The following is a 24,360-nucleotide window of genomic DNA, read 5'->3' on the forward strand; positions in this document are numbered from 1 at the left end:
CATGGAGGTGCATATCTTCTTTTAAATAAGTGTTTTGGGATTTTAGCATAGATTCTTAGAAGTGGGATGGCTGGATAATAAAGCAGTTCCATTTTTAATTTTTTGAGGAATCTCCATACTGTTCTCCACTGTGGTTGCACAAGTCTACATTCCCACCAGCAGTGCAGGAGGGTTCCCTCTTCTCCACACCCTCGCCAGTACTTGTTTGTTGATTTGTTAATTAGTGCCATTCTGGAAGAAGCCATGAGCTGATATCTCATTGTAGTTTTAATTTGCATTTCTCTGATGATTAGTGACATTGAGCATTTTTTACATGCTTTTTGGCCATCTGTATGTCCTCTTTGAAGAAGAGTCTATTCAGGTCCTTTGTCTATTTTTTTAATTAGATTGTTGTCTTGGTGTTGAGTTTTACAAATTCTTTATAAATTTTGGTTATCAACCCCTTATCAGATATACCATGTGTCCATAATGTCATGGTGCACTTTTGACTGGTCACAGGAAAGGAACAAAAGATGATGGAAATGTGAAATCACCAAATAAAAGGAAAACTCTTTGTTTCATACCTATTCAGTGCAGTTCAATGTGGGCTCCATTTGTTGCCCTACACACATCCAAACAATAGTGAAGTTCTTGCCACACACAGGTAAGGACTCCTGGTGTAACAGAGTGAATAATGTCTGTGATTCTCTGTTTTAAGTGATTAATGTCATTGATACATTCAATGTACACATGTTGCTTCACATAACCCCAAAAGTAAAAGTCTAAGGGCGTCAGATCTGGGGATCGTGATGGCCATGGCTTGACAGAACCTCTGACTGTCTACTGCCGGGGGAATGTTCTATCCAGAAACTCACGAACAATGGTGGCGTAGTGTGGAGGAGCGTCATCCTGTTGAAAGATGACACCTCTGGAAATTGTGGCACTGCACACAATTCCAACATGTCAAGATAGGACTTTGCTGTCACAGACTGCTCTGTGAAAAAAAATGGGCCTATCACCTTACCATGCATCAGGTCACACCACACGTTCACTTTAGGGGTGTTACGTTCATAATCAACATAGGCATGAGGATGTTCAGCAGCCCATATTCAGACGTTATGGCAATGAACATGTCCACAGATATGGAAGGTCGCCTCATCGCTAAACACAATCTTCTGCAAAAACCTTGCATCATTGTCGATCTCATGAAGCATATCTGTAGCAAACGCGCATCATGTGGGTCTATCTGCCGGTTTGATAGTGTGCAACAGCCGCAATTTATACCTTATAAAACAGAGACATTTCTTTAACACCTTATGAACTGTAGTCTTGCTTAGGTGTAATTGTCGAGCACACACACGCACAGACTTTTTAGGGCTCCTTAGGTAGCTATCCCGTATAGCCTCTACAGACTCGTCACTGACTGATGGCCTACCAGAACAGGGTTTCTCCACCAAACTGCTGGTTTCCTTCAACTGCTTATCCCACCGAGTAATGTTATTCCTATGTGGTGGCGCTTCGTTATAAATGCGTCGATATTCACTTTGCACTTTGGTCACGGATTCGAATTTAGCGAGCCACAGAACACACTGAACTTTCCTCTGTACCATCCACATCTCCACTGGCATGGCCATGGGCTGCTCCACTGTATACACAGTGTTACATCATCATCTATGCACGCGTGCATGCTGCCACATCATCCTACAGAAACTGGGAGGGTTTTCCTTTTATTCGGTGCAGATTTCACATTTCTATCGTCTTTTGTTGCTTTCCTGTGACCAGTCAAAAGTGCACCATGACTTTACGGATGCACTTTATTGGCAAATATGTTCTCCCATGGAGTGGATTGCTTTTTATTTTGTTAATGGTGTTGTTTGCTGTGCAAAAACTTTATAGTTTTATAAAGTCCTATTTGTTTACTTTATCCTTTATTTCACTTGCATGAGAAGATATATTGGCAAAAATATTGCTACAGGAGATGTCTGAGAGTCTACTGCTTATGTTTTCTTCTAGGATTTTTATGGTTTTGTGACTTACACTTAAGTCTTTTAAACATTTTGAGTTTATTTCTGTGAATGGTGTAAGTTGGTAGTCTAATTTCATTTTTTTTTTTGCATATACCTGTTCAGTTTTCCCAACTTTATTGTGTACTCTTGCCTACTTTGTCAAATACTAACTGACCATAAAGGTGTGGATTTATTTCTAGGTTCTCTGTTCTGTTCTGTTGATCTATATGCTTGTTCTTATGCCAGTACCAGACTGTTTTGATTACAACAGCCTTGTAGTATAGCTTGATATCAGGAAGTGTGATACCTCCCACTTTGTTTTTCTTTTTCAAGATTGCTGAGGCTATTCGGGTTCTTTTTGGGTTCCATATGAATTTTTGGAATATTTGTTCTAGTTCTGTGAAGTATGCCATTGGTATTTTAATAGGAATTTCATTGAATCTATAGATTGCTTTGGGTAGTATGGACATTTTAATGATGTTAATTCTTCCTATCCATAAACATGGTATATGCTTCTACTTATTTGTATCTTCCTTGATTTTTTTTCCAAAATTTTATAAGTTTTGAGTACAAGTCTTTTACCTTCTTAAATATATTCCTACATACTTAAATTTTGTTGCAATAGTAAATGGTATTGTTTCCTTAATTTCCCTTTTTTATAGTTCTTTATTGGCATATAAAAATGCCACTGATTTCTGAATATTAATTTTATATCCTGCCACTTTGCCAAATTTATTTATCATGTCTAATACCTTTTTTTGTGAAGATGTTAGGGTTTCCAACGTACAGTATTATGTCATCAGAAAATAATGACAGTTTTATTTCTTCCTTTCCAATTTGGATGTCTTTTATTTCTTCTTGTCTGATTGCTGTGACTAGGACTTCCAGAACTATGTTGAATAAGAGTAATGAAAGGGGATATGCCTTTCTTTTTCCTGATCTTAAGAGGATTGCTTTTAGTTTTTTCCCATTGAGTATGATGTTGGCTGTCATTTTTACCATATGTGGCCTTTTTATGTTGATGTATGTTTCCTCTATTCCCAGTTTGCTGAGAGTTTTTATTATAAATCCGTGCTGGATTTTATCAAATGCTTTTTCTCCATCTATTAATTTGATCATGTAATTTTTATTTTTCACTTTGTTTATGTGATGAATCATGTTTATTGATTTGCAAATATTGTATCATCCTCGCCTCCCTGGAATAAATCCCGCTTGATCATGCTATATGATCATTTTAATGTATAACTGGATCTAGTTTGCTAATATTTTGTTAAGAATTTTAACATCTGTGCTAATCAAGAATATAGGCTTATAGTTTTTGTTGTTTTTGTTTTTATTGTAGTGTCTTTGCCTAATTTTAGAATTAGGATAATGCATGCCTTGTAAAATGATCTTGTAAGTCTTCCCTCCTCTAGAATTTTTTAGGCTAGATTGGAAAGGATAGGTGTTAGTTTTTTGAATGTTTGGTAAAATTTGCCTGTGAAGCCATCCAGTCCAGGTCTTTGTTTCCTGGAATTTTTTGATAACTGTTTCAATTTCATTTGTTGTAATCAGTCTGCTTAAGTTTTATGATTTTTCCAGATTAAGTTTTTGGAAGAATGTATGTTTCCAGCAATTTATCCATTTTGCCACAGTTGTCCAAATTTTTTGGCATATAGTTCTTCATAGTATTTCCTTACTATCTTTTGTATGTCTGTGATGTCAGTCTTTTATTTCTAACTTTATTTGAGTCATCTCTCTTTTTTTCTTGATGAATCTGGTTAAAGCTTTGTCTATCTTGTTTAACTTTTCAAAGACAGCTCTTGGCTCTATTGATCTTTTGCATTGGGTTTTTTTTTTTTTTTTTTGCCTCTATGTCATTTATTTCTGCACTGATTTTCATTATTTCCCTCCTTGTATTTCCCCTGTGCTTTGTTTATTTTTCTCGTTCTCTTTTGGGGGGGGGAGATAATGAGACCGACTCCTGCATGCACCCTGACCAGGATCAACCTGGAAACGCCATCTGGAGCCAATGTTCAAATCAACCAAGCTATTTTTAGCACTGAGGCTGATGTGTTGGGACCAACCAAATTATTCTCAACATCTGGGATCTATCCTTGAACTAATTGAGCCACTGCTGTAGAAAGGGAAGAGGGAGAGAAGGGGAAGAGGGAGGGAGAGAGAATCAGATGCTCCCTTTTCCTGTATGCCTTGACTGGGAATTAAATTTGGGATGTCCATATGCCAGGCCAACACTCTATCTACTGAGCCACCAACCAGGGCCTCTAGTTCTTTTAAATGCAGGGTTAGATTGTTTGTTTGAGATTTTTCTTGTTTCTTGATGTATGCCTGTAATGCTAAGAACTTTCCTCTCAAGATTGCTTTTGCTCAGTCCCATAGATTATTGACTGTTGTATGTTCATTTGTTTAAAAAAAATTTACTTCTTGCTTGATCTCATCGTTAAACCATTCGTTATTTAATACATGCTATTTACTATCCAAGTATTTGAATGTTTTTCAGTTTTTCTATTATAGTTGATTTCTAGTTTCATGCCATTGTGGTCACAGAAAATGCTGATATGATTTCAGTCTTTTTAAATTTATTGAAACATGTTTTGTTTCCTAACATGTGGTCTTAGAAAATGTACCATATGAACTTGAAAAGAATGTATATTTTCTTGCTTTCGAATGAAATGTTCTGAGGAGATAAATTAAATCCAGTTGATCTAGTGTGTCATTCAAGGCTGCTATTTTTTTGTTAATTTTCTGTCTGGAGGATCTATTCATTGTTGTCAGTGGGGTGTTAAAATCCTTTGTTATTGCTGTTGATATCTCCTTCTATATCCATCAAAATCTTCTTTATGCTCCTATATTAGGTGCATAAATATTTACAATGGTTATATCCTCTTGTTGGATTGCTCCCTTTATCATCATATAGTGAACTTCTTTGTCCCTTACTATAGCCTTTGTTTTATAGACTATTTTGTCAGATATAAGTATTGCTACCCCAGCTTTTTTTTTTTTTTTTTTTTTTATAATTTTATTTTTTTAATGGGGTGACATCAATAAATCAGGATACATATATTCAAAGATAACAAGTCCAGGTTATCTTGTCGTTCAATTATGTTGCATACCCACCACCCAAAGTCAGATTGTCCTCTGTCACCTTCTATCTTGTTTTCTTTGTGCCCCTCCCACCCCCTATCCCTCTCCCATTCCCCCCTCCCCCCCGTAACCACCACACTCTTATCAATGTCTCTTAGTTTCACTATTATGTCCCACCTACGTATGGAATAATACAGTTCCTGTTTTTTTCTGATTTACTTATTTCGCTTCGTATCATGTTATCAAGATCCCACCATTTTGCTGTAAATGTTTCGATGTCATCATTTCTTATGGCTGAGTAGTATTCCATAGTGTATATGTGCCACATCTTCTTTATCCAGTCATCTATTGATGGGCTTTTTGGTTGTTTCCATGTCCTGGCCACTGTGAACAATGCTGCAATAAACATGGGGCTGCATGTGTCTTTACGTATCAATGTTTCTGAGTTTTGGGGATATATACCCAGTAGAGGGATTGCTGGGTCATAAGGTAGTTCTATTTTCAGTTTTTTGAGGAACCACCATACTTTCTTCCATAATGGTTGTACTACTTTACATTCCCACCAACAGTGTATGAGGGTTCCTTTTTCTCCACAGCCTCTCCAACATTTGCTATTACCTGACTTGCTAATAACAGCTAATCGAACAGGTGTGAGGTGGTATCTCATTGCCGTTTTGATTTGCATTTCTCTAATAGCTAAAGAAGATGAGCATCTTTTCATATATCTGTTGGCCATTTGTATTTCTTCCTGGGAGAAGTGTCTATTCATATCCTCTTCCCATTTTTTTATTGGATTGTTTGTTTGTTTGTTGTTGAGTTTTATGAGTTCTTTGTATATTTTGGATATTAGGCCCTTATCTGAGCTGTTGTTTGAAATATCATTTCCCATTTAGTTGGCTTTCTGTTTATTTTGTTATCAGTTTCCCTTGCTGAGCAAAAACTTCTTAGTCTGATGTAGTCCCATTCATTAATTTTTGCCTTCACTTCTCTTGCCATTGGAGTCAGATTCATAAAATGCTCTTTAAAACCCAGGTCCATGAGTTGAGTACCTATGTCTTCTTCTATGTACTTAATTGTTTCAGGTCTTATGTTTAGATCTTTGATCCATTTTGAGTTAATTTTTGTACAGGGGGAGAGACTGTAGTCCAGTTTCATTCTTTTGCATGTGGCTTTCCAGTTTTCCCAGCACCATTTATTGAAGAGGCTTTCTTTTCTCCATTGTGTGTTGTTGGCCCCTTTATCAAAAATTATTTGACTATATATATGTGGTTTTATTTCTGGACTTTCTATTCTGTTCCATTGGTCTGAGTGTCTATTTTTCTGCCAATACCATGCTGTTTTGATTGTCGTGGCCCTATAATAGAGTTTGAAGTCAGGTATTGTTATGCCCCTAGCTTCATTCTTTTTCTTTAGGATTGCTTTGGCTATTCGGGGTTTTTTATAGTTCCATATAAATCTGATGATTTTTTGCTCTATTTCTTTAAAAAATGTCATTGGAATTTTGATGGGAATTGCATTAAATTTGTATATTGCTTTGGGTAATATAGCCATCTTGATTATATTTATTCTTCCTAGCCAAGAACAAGGTATATTCTTCCATCTCATTATATCTTTTTCGATTTCCCTTAACAATGGTTTATAGTTTTCATTATATAAGTCCTTTACATTCTTTGTTATGTTTATTCCTAAGTATTTTATTTTTTTTTGTTGCAATCGTGAAGGGCTACCCCAGCTTTTTTTAAAATTTTCATTTGCATAGAATATTTTTTCCCATCCCTTCACTTTCATTCCATGAGTATCTTTTGTTTTGAGGTGGGTCTCTTGTTGACAGCATATACATGGGTCTTGTTTTCTTATCCACTTAGCTACACTATGTGTTGTGATTGGAGCATTTAATCCATTTACATTTAATGTTATTATTGATATATACTTGTTTATTGCCATTTTATACTTTAAACTTATAATCCTCTTTCTCTCTATTTCTTTTTTCCTTTCCTCTTCTGGTAGCAGGCCCTTTAAACATTTCTTGTAATACTGGTTTGGTGGTAATAAACTCTTTGAACCTTTTTTTTTTTTTTTTTTTTTTTTTTGGTCTGGGAAGCTCTTTATTTTTCTTTAAATTTTAAATGATAGCTTTGAGGATAGAGTAGTCTTGGTTGTAGGTTCATATTTTGCATCATTTTTTATATTTCTTGCCAATCCCTTCTGGCCTGAAGAGTTTCTGTTAAGAAGTCAGATGTCAGCCTTATGGGGGCTCCTCTGTAGGTAATTAACTGCTTTTCTCTTACAGCTTTTAGTATTCTTTCTTTATCTCTTATTTTTGGCATTTTAACTTAATTATGATTTGTCTTGGTGTGGGCCTTTTTGGGTTCATCTTTAATGAGATTCTCTGTGCTTCTTGAACCTGTGTGATTTTTTCCCTTTATCAAATTAAGGAAGTTTTCAGCTATTATTTCCTCAAACAGGTTCTCTATCCCTTGTTCCTTCTCTTCTCCTTCAGGAATCTCTACGATGTGGATGTTATTTCACTTTATGCTGTCACAGAGGTCTCACAGAGTTTCCCCCACCTTCTTGAGCCCCTTTTATTTTTGTTCTTCTGCTTCTGTGGTTACATTTATCTTATTCTTAAGTCACTGTTCAGACCCTTTACTTCATTTAACCTGCTGTTGATTTCCTTCTAATGAAGTCTTCCTTTCAGATACCTGTATTGTATTCTCCATTTTTGATTGGTTCTTTTGTATGGTTTCAATGTCATTTTTAATGTTACTTTCTCTTTAAGTTCTCACTGAGATCTTTCATTCTTACTCTAAGATCCTTGAGCACCCTAAAAATCATTATTTTAAACTCTATATCTGGTAGTTTGGTTGCTTCCATTTTATTTAATTTTTTTTCTGGGGATTTATCTTGTTGATTCACCTGGCATACATTTCTTTGTTGGCCTATTTTGTCTGTGTATTAGGTAGCTCTGCTCTGACTTCCAACTTTGTTGTGATGTCTTCATGAGGAAGGTGGGTTCAGTGGTACTAACCTCCAGGCCACCTGAACTCCTTTGCTTTAGGAATGTGTTTTAGACGTTGTGTTTATCATCCTGTTGTATGTGAATCTTGAGTGCTGTTGGCCCTTTCATAGGTGGAGTTAACCCTTCAGGCTGGCTGGCTGTAATGGTCAGCTTTGATCATGTGTATTACACACTGTGCAGTGTCTTTCCTCTGGGGACTAGTTATTCTCAGCAGGGTCTGGTGTTTGCAGGACTGCCCCTCTGGGCATGCTGTTTGTGTGGCTACTGGAGTCTAGCATGGTGTAGTCTGCAACTCACTACTGGTTGTGTTGGTTCTGGGTCCTCTTGGGAAGTGTTCAGGTATGAGTTGATGTCAGATGTTGTTTGTAACCCACCATGGGTTCCCTGTCTGGTGTTACTGCTCTGTTTGCTGTTTGTGTCTGCATTTTTTGTACCTGGTTGTGGGAGGGGCTGACCTGTGTATAAGGACTGAGTGTCTCCTGCTTAGAGCTGACAGCAACTATGTAAAAGGGTCCAGGCCCTTTAAGATTTGCCTCTACTTTTCAGCTGCTTCACCTCCTCTTGCAACTGTCTGGTCTTCCCACAGAGTCTTTTGTAGAAACACTATAGAGTGGGCTCAGACTGGCTTCACCACACCAACCCCTCCACAGATGCAAGCATGGTGGGTTAGGGCAACTGATGTCAGGAGGACCCCCACTTACTTGAGGAATCTCTTGGTAAGAAGCTTGATATGGGGAAAGTAGCCCCTACTCCAGAGCCTAATTGCTCAGCCACTGCTGGATACTCCAATTCTATTTCTCACCAGAGAAGTGAGCAGCAGGTTCAGGTTCAGGGAGGGCAACAGTCACCTCTTCAGAAGTTCTTTCAGCTGAGGAGCTCCTGACCTCAGGGAAGAAGACTGAGAGAGTCTTCCACTGGCGTTCATTGGGACCATTCCCAAACAATTCCAGCAATAGGCTCTAAGGAACTCACACTTTGATTGTTTGATCTCTAAGCCTCTCTGATTTCCCTGTGAAACTTAGCCCAATAGGCAGGGTATCCAGGAGTTGGGCTGGCTGACTATGAGGCTCTACCTCATCCAATGTATGTGAGCTGTTGTGCAGGTGTCGACCACAGAAATCAGAATTTGTCTCAGCTGGGTTTGGTGCCTGATGAGCTGTCACTTTGGATATGCTGCTAGTAATGCTAGTTTGTTCCTTCTCTGATGTCATCTGTAGTTGGCCACTGGATGTGTTGGTTCTAGGCCTATTAGGAGGGAACCTGATGCAGACCAGTGTAAGACACTGCCCATTACTGGCCCTCAGCAACCTTTTTGGAGTTATAAGCGATCCAGAATTTGTGGCTGCCTCTGCTGGGGTTAGGTGCACTTGGAAGGACCATGCTGCACATCTAGGCTGGCTTTTACTAGCACCAGGCCTGGGGCAAGTCAGCAAAAAACTCAAGGTTCCCCGAGGGCTTACTTCTGCTGCCTCTGTCTGCTGGCTGCTTGTTTTGGCCCCTGAAACAACCCCTGGTAGAGTACAGAAGCTGGGGCTGATCAGGCATTAGAAAAGGTGGTGGATGCGGCTCCAAGCCCAGGCCTCCAAGTGTTGCTTTGTCTTGAAATTTTTACAGATCTCAGTAGAATGTGACCACTTGGAATCTAGTGGTTGTGGCTTCTGAAACCTAGAAAGTGGTCTGCTCACAGTACAGACAGTTTCTACTGAATCTCCTGTGAAGGGAAGCACCAGTAATGTCATATTCTCAGGAAAGCGGAGTAGGGGGACTCATCCTCAACACCGAACAACTGAGTCAGTGTTACCACTTCAGCCTTTTAAGCCCTCTGCTTTCTGGCAAAGTCTGCCTACTTCTCAGCAGGGCCCAATCTCCATAGAGTGGGGCAAGAGACATTCCTGAGGGTGGCACAATTGCTTTCCCCCAGGCTAATACCACATGGAGGGGATTTCTCCACCCAAGAAAGGTGGCAACTGCAGTATGGAAAATGATTCAGCCCAGAGATTCCAGTCACTGTCCCCCACTGGGCATCTCTCAAGGGCCACCAATCTCTCACTCTATTCATGTGATTCTAGTCTTCTCAGCCCTCCCTCTGCTGGAGCCCAGAGTAAGTAGCTGTGAATGAGATTTTCTACATTGGGCCTTTGAGAGGTTCCTGCATCATTCAGATCTCCTATCTCTTTCTCACAGACAGAAGCCTCAGCTCTTTTCACCACCAGATGCTATGTGAACACTTCTTCTAGAGTCTGGTACTCTAGGCTTGGGTGCCCAGCCTGGGGCTTTGAACCAACACCTCTCAGGACTAATCTCCCCTGCAACTGAGATGTCCCTTAGGACTCTCAGCTGGCGTCTTGCTCCTGAAAGTGGGGTAGCACTTTTAGGGTCTCTGCCCTTCCTACTGGTCTCAATGTAGCTTTTTCTGTGAATCTTTGGTTATAGACTCCTCTTCATTTACTCCTGAGTTGGTTTTGTGGAATGATTGTTCTTAAATTTAGTTATAACTCCAGTTTAGTCCTGGAGTGAGTGTAACATCCATCTTCCTATTTTATCATCATGCCCCTCCACAAATTTTTTATGAAGACAAAATATTTTTATATTTGCTTCCACCATAGAACAGATAGTAATTGCAAATAAGCACAGGAAAAGATGTTCAAAATCATTAATTATTGGAGAGATGCAAATTAAAAGCATAATGGCTTACTATTAGAATGACTAAATTTAAAAAGAACCAAGTCCTACTGATAAATGAATTCTTTAATTTCTAAAATAATTTTATTTTTCTGCCTGACTTGTGGTGGCTCTGGATAGAGCATCGACCTGGAACACTAAGGTCATGGGCTTAAAACCCCAGGCTTGCCTGGTCAAGGCACATATGGGAATTGATGCTTCCTGCTCCTCCCCCCCTTCCTCTCTCACGCCCTCTCTAAAATGAATAAAAAAACATAAAAAATTCTTATTTTTCCAATTGAATCTATAAAAATATATTTTCTGAAATTTGAGTATTTTTTGTTTTAATGTTTTCTCATATTAAAGAAGGCTATAGCCTCAGAGTTCCTTTAAGTCCTAATAATTTTTTATTTAGAAATTAAATTTAATGGGGTGACATTTATCAATAAGAGTACATAAGTTTCAGGTAAACCTTTCTATATCGTTTGAACTGTTTATTTTGTTGTGTGCCTATCAAAGTTAAGTCATTATTCATCACTGTATTTTTGTCCCTTTTTATTCCCCTCCCTCCCACCTCTTGCCCCTGGTAACCACTTCACTTTTATCTATGTCCATGAATTCCATTTTTATATCCCACTTATGTATAAAATCATATAGTTCTTAGTTTTTTCTGATTTACTTATTACCCTTAGTATAATTTTGTCAAGGACCACCCATGTCATAAATGGCAATATATCATCATTTGTTATGGCTGAGTAGTATTCCATTGTATATATGTACCACACCTTCTTTATCCAGTCCTCTATCAAGGGATACTTTGATTGTTTCCAAATCTTAGCCACTGTGAATAATGCTGTAATGAATATGGGAGTGCACATGTCTTTGCATACCAATGTTTTTTGGGGGTAGATACCCAGTAAAAGGTTTACTGGGTCATATGGTAATGCTATTCTTAATTTTTTGAGGAAAAAGTAACCCTCATTTACTCCTGGTGGGAATGTAAACTGGGTTTGTTTTCTTGTAATAGACTTGTTTCTTTCTTGTGATCGTCATCTGTCCTGGTAGGTCACCCTTTAACATGCTCATGAAATTTAGAAAATTCTTGGGCTCCTGTTGTGTATATATTTGTTCTTTGCTATTGCTAGGTCATGTTTATTTTAATTTACATTTTCTCTCTCTTTTCTTTCCCATAAGACCATTGCGAAGATTAGATGTCTGAAAAGTTAAAGAAGACTAATACACTTTCATAACCCTCTTCACAATCTTCTGTATTCCAGCGAGATTTCACTCTGGGGGGTACATACAGTAAATAGTCACCAATTGTGCTTCTCTTATCCATTAAGAATGAAGTAGACTAAATAGCCAACTTGCAAGATACTACTGCTTCTTTGAGGATCATGAATTTCATAATTGACACTTGGAAAGAGAGATAATAACCACGTATCTTCTTAATCTTGGGCATACAAGGAAGTACATAGGTGAGTAACACCTCTTTCAAGCCATATGTTCATATTTACACCATTGTTTAAATAATTTTATCTGCTTCTTCAAAACATTGTTTCCTACCTTGCTTGCCTATAAGATGACACTCAAACCAAAGACATAGCTGTTACTCACTGATAAAGACAAGAAGAACAATTTGGAAAGCCAGGAAAATTCTCCCTTCCCTGAGTATCTTATAAGCTATTTAACATATATTAGTGGAGAATCTACTATATGTGGCACTTAGCATAGGGAACTTAGGAATGAATAAGACTCACTTTGTCTTCAAAAAGCTTAGTTTATTGGAATAAAAGTTATTGAGAACATTCTCCTTAGTCTTCTTCTAGACTTCAGAGACACATTGTGAGCCTTTTCTTGGCTGCCCACAAATGTTGTATTATTACATCTATAAATCAGTAAAATGGTAGAAACAGAATGTGATATGGGTAAACAAGTTTGACCCTTTCATCATGATACCTATGGCAACAAGGAGTTACAGTTAACAATATATTTGTTGTTATGACCACCTGAGATGCCACTGCCTCATGGGAATATATTTTCTCACAGATGACAGCTTGAGGAATAACCTTAATATTCTGATAATATATACATGAGATATCAACTCCAGAATAGCAGTCTCACTCTTGAACTTGTTTCACATCTAATAGAAGGTCTTAGGTGTATTTGTATAAAGCTATATGCCATTTTCTTAAAATTTATATATACTTAAATGAACTATAAATTATAGTGTCTAATGATTTCAAGTTAAATACTATTTCCAGTTTTTCCTGCTTTGACTTTTTAAAAATTTAATTAGAAAATTAAGTGTATTGGGGTGACATTGATCGATAAGAGTCATAGCTTTCATCCTTGACTTCTAATGGATTTTGTTCACCTGTACAGTATCATTGACTCACTGCCCTACTCAAACAGCAACTAAATCTTAAAGACATTCTTCATTTCAAACATTCTTTTCTATTGTCCTTCCAAAGCATCAGTGTTCCAGAAGTTCCATTTTGTTTTTGTTTGTTTGTTTCAATAGCCAGGGTACATGTCCTGAATTGTGTCTGACTTCAAAAAGCATCACAAGAGTCTAATTTATCAGATCTTATTTCCTAATTTTGATTTTGAAAGTATAGTCAACACACTACTAAAAGTAATATTCAGGGAATGGGAAAATACCCAAAGTTAGGTAGTGAGGATAATGATAAAGACCTCCACAAAATTTTGTTAGGCCATACTTTGTTCCTAGACCATGATTTAAAGCTCTGACTTCTAAGTGGGAAACATGTTTTGAAACACTTCAGAATACAAAATGGTAATTGTTTATTAGTTAATGGTTTAGCATTTTAAATTTTCCTAAAAGATCATTCCTTCATCTATTTTGGAGTGATGTAGAAGGGAATGGGTAAAATGTCAAAGGTAATCTAAGTGGTTTTTTTCCTTGTTTCTGTCAACTTTGTAAACTGCATGTGTGACTTTTTAGTTAATTAGACCATGAAGGAACTGAAGCATAGAAAAGACTCCTCAAGGTGAATTTAATACATTTGAAGTCATTAGGAAATTAATATTTATTCTAAATTGTGTGGTCCTTTAAGTAAGATTATGATCTTATTTTGTTTTTCATAGAAGATCAACAAGAAGAAATAGCCATAAATATTCTGAAAATTTTACATAAGATCTATCTGTACATCTTTTGTTACTTAATGAAAAGACTAATATAGGGTAGTTCTTAAGTTCACTGTTATCTGTTTTTCTTTTTTTTTTTTTTTTTGTATTTTTCTGAAGCTGGAAACGGGGAGAGACAGTCAGACAGACTCCCACATGTGCTCCACCGGGATCCACCCAGCACGCCCACCAGGGGGCGACTCTCTGCCCACTAGGGGGTGATGCTCTGCCCCTCCGGGGCGTCGCTCTGCCGCGACCAGAGCCACTCTAGCGCCTGGGGCAGAGGCCAAGGAGCCATCCCCAGTGCCTGGGCCATCTTTGCTCCAATGGAGCCTCACTGCGGGAGGGGAAGAGAGAGACAGAGAGGAAGGAGAGGGGGAGGGGTGGAGAGGCAAATGGGTGCCTCTCCTGTGTGCCCTGGCTGGGAATTGAACCCGGGAGCTCTGCACGCCAGGCTGATGCTCTACCACTGAGCCAGCCGGCCAGGGCCTTTTCTTTTTTTTAATGTATTATGGGTGCACACACATAGACACATACATAATTCAATTACTCTTCTTTTAGACTGTTTTTTCATAGTTACAACATAAGTTCCTTGGGTCTGTGGAAGATTCTGATTGTCAGTATACATAGAAAATTAGAAAGGTGCTACACCTCAGATTAGCAGAATTATTGAAAGGAAGTATCAAACTTGGAGATCTAAATCTCTTGCTATCTTGACTTTAGTACAGAACATTAAAAGGGTAAAATGTGTTTGAGAGGAAGATTGGCCTTCTGCTCACATAACTGTATTGGAATTTCCCTTTCCAAAGGCTTAAGATTCTTGGATATTCTTCAACAACAGAAGATAAAAGTCATGATATGATGGATAAGCTACACATATAAGAAGTACAGATGTTGACTATAGGTCTCCAAAAAATAATTGAGCTTGTTGAGAATCTGTTCCAGAAGTTGCAAATCTCTGAGATGTTAAGATGTGAGTACTTTGGTGTTTTGTTTTTATTAATGGGTATGTGTGTTCCTGAAAGAGAGAGAGAGAGAGAGAGAGAGAGAGAGAATATTTCAGTGAGAAGATTATTATAATATATATAATATAAAAAGTTGAGGCTACATTTATAAGAAAAGCTTTCAGAAAAGTTGAGTTATCAAAGCAATTGTAAAAATATTAAGTATGCAGCTAGTAAGAATTTCTTTTTAGTTGAAAAATATGTAGACTTTTGTAGTTGTAGTACATTTACACAATGGAATACTACGTGGCTGTAAAAAGGAAGGAATCTTACCTGTTGCAACAGAATGGATGGACTTGTAGATTATTATGCAAACTGAAATAAGCCAGGCAGAGAAAGATAAGTACCATATGATCCCACTTATATGTGTAATCTAATTAACAAAATTAACAAGCAAAATAGAAACAGACTCATAGATACAGAAAACAGACTGACAGCTGTCAGAGAGAAGGGGATTGGGTTGCTGAGTGAAAAACATGAAGGGATTAATAAAAAATAAACTCCTCATAGATACAGACAACAATATGATGACCACCTGAGGAAAAAGGGGAGTGGGGGTAGTGGAAACTATTAAGGGAGGATAAATGGTGATGGAAGAATACTTGTCTTCGTGTGGTGACCACGCAGTACAGTGTACTGATTGTGTATTATAGAATAGTACACTTGAAACCTATATAATTTTATTAAGCAATGTCACCCTAACAAACTCAATTACAATTTTTAAAAGTACATGTAGGCTTTTGTAACAGGAGATTATTTTAGGAAGGAGTGAGAGAAAAGGAAGTATTATTTACTAAGCTTTATTAATCAAGTTCCAAGAGCTTAACATGCTATTTTGTTTAATCCTCATAAGAATCCTGTGAAGTATGTACTATCACCATCTCCATTTTGCACAGTGAAAATAGTTTTGAAAAACTTTCTTTACTTGCCTAAGGTTATGTAATTATTAAGTTCAGGGTTGCGTTTTAAACCCAGGTCTCTCATACATGTAACGCTGTACTTAGCACTAAATATCTAAGAGAAAACTATGAAAAAATATATATATATGGTCATAGAGAAAGAGAGACAGAAACATTGAAAGGCAGACAGGAAGAGAGAGAGATGAGAAGCATCAACTCATAGTTGCAGCACCTTAGTTGTTCATTGATTGCTTTCTCATATGTGCCTTGACTGGGGGGGGGGACTCCAGCTGAGCCAGTGACCCGCTTGCTCATTCCAGCAACCTTGGGCTTCAAGCCAGTGACCTTTGGGCTCAAGTCAGTGACCATGGGGTCATGTCTATGATCCCACACTCAATCCAGCGACCCTGCACTCAAGCTGGTGAGCCTGCCCTCAAGCCGGAGGAGCCTGCACTCAAACCGGCAACCTCAGGGTTTTGAACCTGGGTCTTCAGTATCCTAGGCCTGTGCTATATCCACTGCGCCATTGCCTGGTCAGGCAGATGTTTACATATTCTATCCAGAAAATGCTCTGAGAACCCAATATGTACAACTGAAGAAAAGTCATCACTAGAGAAAGAAGCAACCATTCTCAAGCAGTTAAATAGCTGTGGTTATGGCTTTTTTCTTTTTTATTCTTTATTTTTCCATATACTACATAAATGAAAATCAAATTTTTTTAATAAGTTATACTTTTGAAAGTGTAGAAACAAAGTCTTACATTTTGATTATATTTAATTAATTTAGCTAAAGCAGCAATGCAAAGTTTATTCTGACTGATTCTAGACTCATGTCACATACTTTGGGATGCTTGATCAGCCTAAGGAATTTTGGCCCCTTTTATTTTTAGAAGTTAGAAATGTTTAGGTAGTTTTAAAGGTGGAAATATGTCTATTTTTATTAAGTTACAGCCTTAAAACTTATTCTGCATAATAGTTAATATGCAGAATATTAGTTATTCTGCAAGTTATTATGCATAATAGTTAATAACTTTTAATTACACATTCACTAATATTTTTCAGAATTCATTAAGTATATCAAAATTATAGGCAACTGTGGGGGCTGGGTGAAAAGGTGAATGGATTTAGTAAATTAAAAAACTTACAGACACAAACAACTGTCATGTTTTACAGGAAGGAAGAGGTTGGGGGAAGTGAAGGGATGTAAAAGTGTAAAAGGGGGATAGATGGTGATGGAAGGAGACGTGACTTAGGGTGGTGAACACACAATACAATATACAGATGATGTATTGTGTACCTGAAACCTGTATAATTTTATTAACCAATGTCATCTCAATAAATTCAATTAATTTTTTTAATTATCGGGAACTCTGGTATAGTAGCAAGATCTTTTGATTTGAACTTAGAGGATTTGAATTGAAATTCAGCTCTGCCTCTTATTTACTATGTAAATTTGGATAATTAATCTCTGATCCTCAGTTTTCTCATCTGTAATATAAGAATAATTATCCCTGCTTCATATAGTTTCTATAAGAATAAGTTTATATAATAAATATGAATTTACTTTGTAGACAGTAAAATTTTATCACAATATATGAGAACAGAACAACCCAAAATCTATGAGACACAGCAGGAGCAATTCTAAGGGGGAAATTCATGGCATTACAGACCTACTTCAAGAAACAAGAAAACCGTCAAATAAACAATCTATCCTTACACTTAAAGGAACTTGAAAAGGAATAACAAAGCCCAAAGTGAATAGAAGAAAGAAAATTATAAAGAGCAGAACAGAAATAAATAAAATAGAGTCTGATAAAAAAATATAGAAGATCAATAAAAGCAAGAGTTGGTTCTCTGAAAAAATAAACAAGATAAAAAAACCTTTTTATTAGATTCATCAAGGAAAAAAGAGAGTGGATCCAAATAAATAAAATCAGAAATGAAAGATGAGAAGTAAAAATTGACACCAAAGAAATACAAAGGATTGTAAGCAAATATCATGAACAACTATATGCCAACAAATTGGACAAGCTAGATGATATAGATAAATTACTAGATATATACAACTCCCAAAACTGGATCTGAAAGAATCAGAAAATCTAAATAGACAGATCACAACTAATAAAATTGTGGTAATAATCAAAAAACTTCCAAGAAACAAAAGTTCTGGACCAGATGGTCCACAGTTGAATTCTATCAAACATTCAAAGAAACACATAACATTCCAAAACCACATAAATAAACCATGAAAACAGAAAATTACAAGCTAATATTCCTCATGGACATAGAAACTAAAGTCCTCAACAAAGTATTAACAAACCATATCCAGCAAACATTAAAAAGATTATGCACCAGGATCAAGTGGGATTTATTCCAGGGATGCAAGATTGATACAATATCTGCAAATCAATTAACATGATACAACATATAAAGATAAAATACAGCACCCATTTTTGACTAAAAAAAACCACCTCTCACCAAAGTGGGAATAGAGAGAACATCCATCAATATAATAAAGGCCATATGTGACAAACCCACAGCTAACATTATACTCAGTGGGCCAAAACTATAAGTGTTTTCCTTAAGATTGGGAACAAGACAGGATGTCCACTCTCATGAGTCTTATTTAATATACCTCTGGAAGTCCTGGCCACAGCAATCAGACAAGAAGAAATAAAAGGCATCCACATTGGAAAGGAAGATGTAAAGCTGTCATTATTTGTAGACTATATGATACTATATGTAGAGAACCCTATAGATTCCACCAAAAAATTACTAGAACTAATAAATGCATTGTTAAGTAGCAGGATATAAAATAAACTATCACAAAATAAGAGGAAAGGGAATCAAATGAACACTGTGAAAGTTGGTAACTTATTTTCTCTTTGTTATTCCCAGCAAGACAGAAGCCTAAATATTTATAAAAATGAATAACATGACCCCCCACTGAGTCACTTTTTCTGAGTCTCCTACCTGTTGCCCCAGGAGTCATGCAGTTGACAAGATACTGGCAGAAAGGTAAAAATGTATGGAAGAACTACCTGCTAGGTTATTCTCTGTGTGTATGGTGTTCTTTCCTCAAGGAGAAAGCTGCTTACCAAGGCATATCAACATCTTAGTACAGGGAAATTCGAGGAAAGTTGGGGATAGATAGTAGTTTCATAACAGAACCAAAAAGGACCATTGAGATGAGATATTGTGGTAAAGTAAGAAACACACTGGACTGGAAGAAAAGGGACCAAAGCACCAGTCCTGATGTCATGATTGATTGCATAATCTAGCACAAGTACTTTTTTCCTCTTGGCCTCATGGTTCTCCTCCATACAGTTGTGTGGTATAGACTATAATTTTCAAGGTCCATTTCAGTATTGATAATCTCTGATTCTAGTTTAATTATAATAAAAATGTTCAAATTGGATAGATTTTAGGATGCCATTTACACACACCTAAAAGGATATATATACAAATAATTTTTTCATTGTGTCATAATAAGCATTCACTTGCATTAATACTTTTATTGGGTTCTAATTAACATAATTATTTACCTTTTCAAAGTATTTTAAGACATAGCATCTCATTTCATTTGCAACATAGTGGCATTTCATCATTTATTCTTACATAATAAATTAAGAAACTGAAGTTGAAAGTTTTACACAGTTATATAGTATGTGGTAGAGCCAGAAATCCAACTCTGGTCTGTTTCTAAGCCCAGTGTTTTTTCCCTATACCAGGCTTCTTTGGTGATATTATCCAGGCTTAGAATAAGTAGAATTCATCTTGAAAATGAATTTAAAATAAAAGTTACTGTTTTTTCTTATGTTAAAAGTAAAGAATAAGGACAATTTTTATATTCCTTAAAAATATTCACATTTCAAACTCAAGTTGCCAAACACATTCAAGCAAATGCACTGATAAAATATAAATTCATCTTTCAGAGCGCTATGGATTATGAAAGATTTAAAAAATAGTATTTGTAACAGCTTTAATATCAGTCAAACAAGTGGCTATTTAAATGTAATATTTAGAAGAAGCATACTGCCTGACCAGGCGGTGGCGCAGTGGATAGAGCATCAGACTGGGATGCGGAAGACCCAGGTTCGAGACCCCGAGGTAGCCAGCCTGAGCGAGGGCTCATCTGGTTTGAACAAAGCTCACCAGTTTGGACCCAAGGTCACTGGCTTGAGCAAGGGGTTACTCAGTCTGCTGAAGGCCCACAGGTCAAGGCACATATGAGAAAGCAATCAATGAACAACTAAGGTGTCACAATGCGCAACTAATGATTGATGCTTCTCATCTCTCCGTTCCTGTCTGTCTGTGTCAATCCCTCACTCTGACTCTCTCTCTCTGTCTCTGTAAAAAAATAAAATTAAATTAAAATTAAAAAAAGAGTTTTAAAAAAAAGAATCATACTCAGGCATGAAACAGAAAGGGAAAGATTATAAGGTGCTATATAAAAAGATATCCAATTATTTAGGAATAATTTATAACACTCACTGTGTTAATATAAACTTTTATAATTTCTGTTCTTCCTACTTTTCCTTTGCCATGTTTCTTTACTATTATTACTATTTTATTTTTTTAGCAAGAGAGAGAAAGAGGAAGGGAGAGATGAAAAGCATCAACTCATAGTTGTATCGCTTTAGTTCATTGATTGCTTTTCATACATACCTTGACAGAGGGGGTGCTCCAGCTGAGCCAGTGACCCCTTGTTCAAGCCAGTGACCTTTGGGTTCAAGCCACCAACTATGGGATCATGTTCATAATTCTACACTCAAGCCAGTGACCCCGTGCTCAACCTGTTGAGTCTATGATCAAGCCTGATGAGCCCACACTCAACCTAGTGACCTTGGGGTTTCAAACCTGAGACTTCAGCATACCAGGTTGATGCTCTATGCACTGTGCCTCCACCATCAGGCATTTTTCCCATGCTTCATGCACCACCCACCCCACAATAAATATAATTCCAGTCTTTAATAAGTTTAAAGTGAGCTATCTGTGGGGAGTTTACACAATTAAAATGAAAGAAACTCAATTTCTCTGATGAGTGAATGATTTGTGAATGTGGAAGCCATTAACTTTTTTTAGCATGTTAAAGTAGTAATCAGATCTAGCAAAAGGTATTAGGTATATTAGAGTCAAAGGCTCTTGTATAAGCATTATTAAGAACTCTATTTTTTTCCCAAAACATGCATTCTAAGCCTTTCTAGTCCATGGAAAAGTAGGTATCAAATATATACTATAACCCAAGTTTGTTGGAAAGGCAACAGAAGTTTAAGGTGTGGTCATTGTCCTCCTAGGGCTTACATCCTGATGAGGAACATGTAAAGATGTCTTACATCCATTATCTTATTTGATAAGCAAAACTAGCTTGTGAGGTAAGAAACACAGGTTCAGAGAACTTAGGTAACTAGTCCAAAGTCACTCGCTAGAATGTGGCAAGGTCAGGATTCAAACCCATTGATTGCAAAATCTGTAAATTTCTTTGTACAACACATGGGACAAAATAGATAAAGAAAAATAACAGTTAATAATTAAAATATAAAACATACTGTAAGTGCAAGAAGAATTCAGAGACAGATGATCTGAATCCAAGTTGGTTCTTAATCAGAGGGCTGTAATACCTTAGCTCTGTTTTATAGGTTGTCTAATTAAGGAAAAGAGGGGAGATAATAACCTTCTTTCTGTGTCTTTCTTAATTTGTAAAACTGGAATGATGCCATCCATGCCACAGTATCATTGTTAGGGCTGAATAAGATGGCATATATAAAAGCATTTAGAAAATTTAAAAGCATTTAACAATTTAAACTATTATACTTGATAAAGTATAAAAATGTGAATGCATGTCATGTGTGTACATAGGCCTGACAGTAAGAATACTGTCAGCTAGGATGGACAGCTCTCCCATTACCAACTCAAAGGATTATAAAAAATCTCTGAATCGGGAGGAAGTCTCAAAGGTCATCTGATCTAACTTCCATCTGTTGTTTGTTGGAAAGGAACCTGGAGTAGGAAAAGGCCTGATGTCTCTTAAGGAAATTTGTCTGGTCCTTAGTGTAGTAATTTTCCTCCCAAATTCTATTAATTTTAGATGGTAGTGCTTTTTGTCATCAATTTTATAAATTAAATTAACTTGAATTTACCTTTTATTTAAAAGATTTAATAATTTTGATTGAATTAAAAGTGTTGCAGTTATTTCAATGCAGACTCTTTGCTGTTCTTCTAATTACCATCTTCCAAAAATACAGAAACTAGAAGGTAGGAAGACAGTCTGATTAGTTATACTTGATGTTTCTGAATTGTGCTCCTAAAAGCTAATCTTAAAAAAAAAACAAAAACCAAAAAACCTGACTTATTGAGGATGATTTGCTAACCCAAAGCATAGAAAAGGGTTGGAAGAACCTACGATTTTATCTTTCAGTTCACTTAATATGAATGTGAATTTCTACCTAAATTCTAATTCATTTCAGGGAGGACCTTGCCACTAATTTTAATCAGGTTGGATGTTAGAGTAGGTAATCATTTCAAAGCAGTCTTCAGTACATTTGAGTTAATTCCAAAGGTAATGTTCGTCATTTTCTGTAACTCTAAACATACTTTCTAATGAAACAACAATACTGTAATGGTAGTTAACCAAAACATTAAAAGTTATTACCTTTAGATAGGGAAAACAGGTGACATTTATTATCTTTTTTCCAACGTTTCTACAGTAAACATAATTCATTTTGAAATTCATCCCGTTGTAGCATATATTAGTACTTCATTCCTTTTTGTGGCTGAATAATATCCATTTGTTTATCCATTCATCCTTTGAGGACCACTTTGTCTGTTTCCACCTTTTGGGTTATTATGAATAATGTTGCAACAAAGATTTTTTACATGCACTTGTTTGATTATGTGTTTTAAGTTCTTTTTGGATTATATACCTAGGACTCGAACTGAAAAGTCATAATTTGTTTTCCACATTGAGCTATTTCATTTTATGTTCCTACCAGCAAAGCATGAGGATTCCAGTTTTTTCACATCCTCTTCAACAGATGTTATTTTCATTTTTTAAAATGGGTTATTTGCCTTCTTGTTGTCAAGTTGTAAAAGGTCTTCATAAATTCTAGATGCTATACCCTTATCAGATATATGATTTGTAAACATTTTCTTTCATTTTGTAGGTCATCTTTCACTTTTTGATTCTGTCCATTCATGTACAAAATGATTTTTGTTGTTGTTTGTGCTCTTGGGGTCACACCTAAGCATCTGTTGCCAAATCCAAGATCATGAAGATTAACCTTATGTTTTATTTGAAGAATTTTGTGGGGCTTAGTCTTATATTTAGGATATTGAACCAGTTTGGTTAATTTTTATATATGGTATGAAGTATAGGTCAATCTTAATTCTCTTCTATGTTAATATCCAGTTGTCCCAGCAGCATTTATTGAAGATACTATTTTCCCCATTGAATAGTCTTGGCTCCTTTGTCAAAAATCAATTGACCACAGTTGTGTGGGCTTACTTCTGGATTCTCATTTCAAATCTGCGATCAAGATGTTTAAACTTAAGCCATTACCACATTGTTTTTATAACTTTATATTAAAGTTTGAAATCAGGAAGTGTTTTTCTGTGTTTGTCTTCTTTTTCTAGCTTAACTATGGTATATTTAATATACAAAAAATTGAACACATTTAATATTTGCATCTTAATGAATTTAGATAGAAACATATTACTACATACTAAGGTACTAAACATATCCATCACCTCCCAAAATTTCCTTGCGGTGTTTTTTTTTTATAAGAACACTTAAAATGAGATTTATGTTCTTAACATATTTTAAAGGGGATAGTATTGTTAATTATAGGTCTATGTTATACAGTAGATCTCTAGAACTTATTTTTCTTGCATATCAGAAAGTTTATCCCATTGAAAAACAATGCCCTACTTCCCCTCTTCCTTTAGCCATTAGCAACTAGTATTATATTTTCTGTGTTTGTGAGTTTAAATATTTTAGATACCTCATATAAATATCATGCAGTATTTTGCTTAGCATAATGTCTTCTATGTTCATTCTTGTTGTTGTAAATGGCAGACTTTTCTTCTTTTTTTAATTTTTATTTTATTCATTTTCTAGAGAGGAGAGGGGGGGGAGAGAGAGAGAGAGACAGAGACAGAGAGAGAGAGAGACAGAGACAGAGACAGGGGGGAGGAGCTGGAAGCATCAACTCCCATATGTGCCTTGACCAGGCAAGCCCAGGGTTTCGAACCAGCGACCTCAGCATTTCCAGGTAAACGCTTTATCCACTGCGCCACCACAGGTCAGGCCTTTTCTTCTTTTTGAAGACTGAATAATATTGCATTATATTTATATACACCTCATTTTCTTTATCCATTCATCTATTGGTGGACAGTTGTTTTTTCAGAATGTTGGGGCTCTTTGGATCCTTTTGAATTTCCATATAAATTTGATAATCAGCTTTTTCACATCTTTAAAAATAACCTTTGGAATTTTGATACACATTTTATTATTTCTGTAGATCACTTTGACTAGTTTTGCTATCTTAACAATATTGTTTT

At 36.4% G+C, this 24,360-nt stretch overlaps 1 protein-coding gene across 6 annotated transcripts in view; it reads left to right on the top strand.

Moving 5' to 3' along the window:
* Positions 1 to 24,360, top strand: part of ZC3H12B (zinc finger CCCH-type containing 12B) — a 207,777-nt gene that overhangs the window by 76,880 nt on the left and 106,537 nt on the right. For 5 of the 6 annotated variants that reach the window (XR_010727891.1, XM_066250325.1, XM_066250324.1 and 2 more), the window contains 2 exons: positions 12,093 to 12,227; positions 14,709 to 14,872. The exons of the other annotated variant lie outside the window; for it this stretch is intronic. The gene's annotated coding sequence lies outside the window, so the exon portion shown is untranslated. The remainder of the gene's footprint in view (positions 1 to 12,092; positions 12,228 to 14,708; positions 14,873 to 24,360) is intronic. 6 annotated transcript variants of the gene reach the window in all.

This window comes from Saccopteryx bilineata, chromosome X (assembly GCF_036850765.1).
Source record: "Saccopteryx bilineata isolate mSacBil1 chromosome X, mSacBil1_pri_phased_curated, whole genome shotgun sequence".
Classification (NCBI taxonomy): Eukaryota; Metazoa; Chordata; class Mammalia; order Chiroptera; family Emballonuridae; genus Saccopteryx; species Saccopteryx bilineata.